We start from the raw sequence: 2,960 nt of genomic DNA on the forward strand, positions 1-2,960 counted from the left end.
AAAATGTTTAATGTAACACTGAGTTTTCGGCAACTTGATTTGGAAGTAGCTGAGAAACAAACCGGCAAATCACTGGCAACTGGCTTTTATTGGCTTTTTTCAAATTACGTAGAGTATTATTATAAAAGGTTTCCATTTTTCTGTTCTAAGAAAGGACACAGTTACTGGAAGTTGCCCGGGGAAAGGAACTTATTTACTCAGATGGCCCTCTTATTTTGTAGAAATGAATTACATGGGTACAATTCAGGGTTAGGTTAAATTGTCACATGGTAAAAGTGATCCCTCAATGTAACCTTTTAAGTCCTGGGGTCTATTTAAGAGCAATTATCTATAAAAAGAAATAGGTAATATGTTGATAGTTGTATTTCCATATCTTTTACCATGACACCTAAGCTCTAATCCAATTTCCTCTAACTTGTCAGAAAATTAAGACTTTAAGTATAGTACCTTAGCTACATGAAACAAACATTTAAATTCAAAAGATTCAGAACCAATATCATCTAAATAACATTAAGTTCCATTGGTTTTGAAAGTTAATATCCAGTTCCATGAAAATGCCCAACTCTTCACCAAACAAACATTAACCAATAAAAAATGTACCATTACCGACTTCGTCAATAGTCCCAAAATGGTCATTACTAGAACAATAAAATTCCATAAGGTATTAACATTCATACTTCCCTTACTTATTTTGTTTGCATATTTCTTTTTGAAGTTATGTGTTGTGTGGCTCTTTTAATAAAAGGGCCTACGAATGATTCGTCGACGGTGATGCTGTGCACAATACACAAGGTATTTGAGTTTATTTGGGTGACCATTCGATTTAAATTTGGAAAAGTGTATTATTCGAGTTATTAATACTTTGATGCGGCAGACGCTCGTGCGATTGAATTTTTGACAGCTACCAGGGGAGTCATTCCTTAATTTTCAAAGCGATAACCGTCATTAACGATATCGTTAATAATTTGCTTCACGTAACTTTGTCACTATCGTATCGATTATCGTTTTCAGTATCAGATAACTGAAATGTCAAAATAAACTCAACGAAAGATAATGCTTGTTCGATAACTTGAAAATGTTATTAAAATTGGTTTTTGTCTATATGAAGAAAATTTACAACAAATTGCTTCTTACTAAACTTACCAACTATCTTCTGGTGTTTGTTGTTATTGTTACTGTTTTAATTTTTTGCCACCGAAGGTGTTATTTATGTCCGATATTATTAAAATTATAAAGGCCTATCGTTTGACAATAATCGTTTTACAGAGTTAAGGCCCAACTATAATAGGCATAAGCTAGCATATGCGCGCATAAGTAAACGTGCGAATACAAAGAATCTCAATACGAGTGAACATAATGGAGTCTAGCTCCGTTTCGTTCAATTTTTCTCAGTTTCGTTAACTTAAGCACACTTAAGCAAGAGCGATCCCAGTCGCTCGCCGCATAAGTAAAATCTGACAATTAGATACGTGAGAAAAATTGCATTATGGCTATGCAGTAATTTCGCAAACTTAAGAGAATTATCGTTGGGCTTTTGACATAAGCTTATGTTTGCTTATGCCTATTATAGTTGGGCCTTTACCCCCAGTTCATGACAAAAACCGAAAACTAATAATATCGTTACGTTATCGATTGTTTTTATAGAAAAGTAAAAATATCGAAGTTATAAACCCCTATTGTCCTAAAGTTTCAATTATTTTACAAACTTTTGCTTTTACAAAATTCGACGAAAGGAAGTTTAACGAATGTCAGTAACAGGCCCTGCACAACAGGCATTATATTTAACTTATCTGGAGTCGCAGCACGTTTGCCTTCCATATAATTTCTATAATCTGTCTCTGAGACCAATTTTAAGACGAATCGGAATAGAATTTTTAGTCAAAGGGAGGTCGTAGATTTCTAGGGAGGTATTAAGATTCCAAGGGAAGTCCAGAAATTCGAACAGAGGTCTTAAGTACTTTTCACATGAGAGCGACCAACGAACGACGAATGAACGAACAAATGGGATTTAAAACGTTCCTAGACCAAAATTCTGCATAATATCCAGCAAAAGTGATAGAAACCTTATTTATTCAAGTGTTAAGATAATAAAATTAGCATTTAAATTGTTAAAATCAGAGAAATTTGATACATAAAATTATTCGTCGCGAATTGCAACTTTTTGTTACTAATTGTCAAACTCTATTTGCGTTCCACATACCATCCACACTGCAACAAATGAATTGTTCGCGAGTGTTTAACCTCAAATTACTCTTCTTTTTGTTTTCTTCGTGATTGGTCATGGCTGAAGAAAATATGGAAAAAAAAGTAAATATAAATTGAAATACATGCTGATTATGAATATTAAAATAAATTTAATAATTATAGGAATTTGACGAAAGATTGATAATGGAGGTTGAAGCAAATCCATCAATGTATAGCAAGGCCGAGCGGTCCTATTCAGATAGATATAAAAAGGAGAATGTGTGGCAAAATATTGCATTTATTTTAAATACCGAAACAAAAATGTGTTAATAATTGCATCCAGTATTAAACTGAGTTTTCAGTGAAAATATTCAAGGAACGTTAGAAGAACTTGAGGAATACTTTTGAAAAGTACTAGAAAAGGGACCCAGTGGGTCGGAGGCACTTCCGAAGAAAAGACCTTGGCCTTATTTTGAAATAATGAAATTTCTCATTCCAAATATTGAATTACCAAAGTAATAATGAAAAATTTTATCTTTATTAATTGTTTTGTATTCATGTTTTTGTTGTTTTGTTTTAAGAACTCTCGGAAACATGGTAAATGAAAAAGAGAACGTTGCCATTGATCTCTTTGACAAAGAAGAAACTGATGAAGCATCCTCAAATAAGAGACTGAACGAGTCAATCCAGGCACCACAACCTACACCTTCGAAGAAAAAGAAGCATTCCGATTCAGATATCGATAGATTTTTGGCAGCACTGACGAAACTTAATGA

This window comes from Eupeodes corollae, chromosome 2 (assembly GCF_945859685.1).
Source record: "Eupeodes corollae chromosome 2, idEupCoro1.1, whole genome shotgun sequence".
NCBI classification, from domain to species: Eukaryota; Metazoa; Arthropoda; class Insecta; order Diptera; family Syrphidae; genus Eupeodes; species Eupeodes corollae.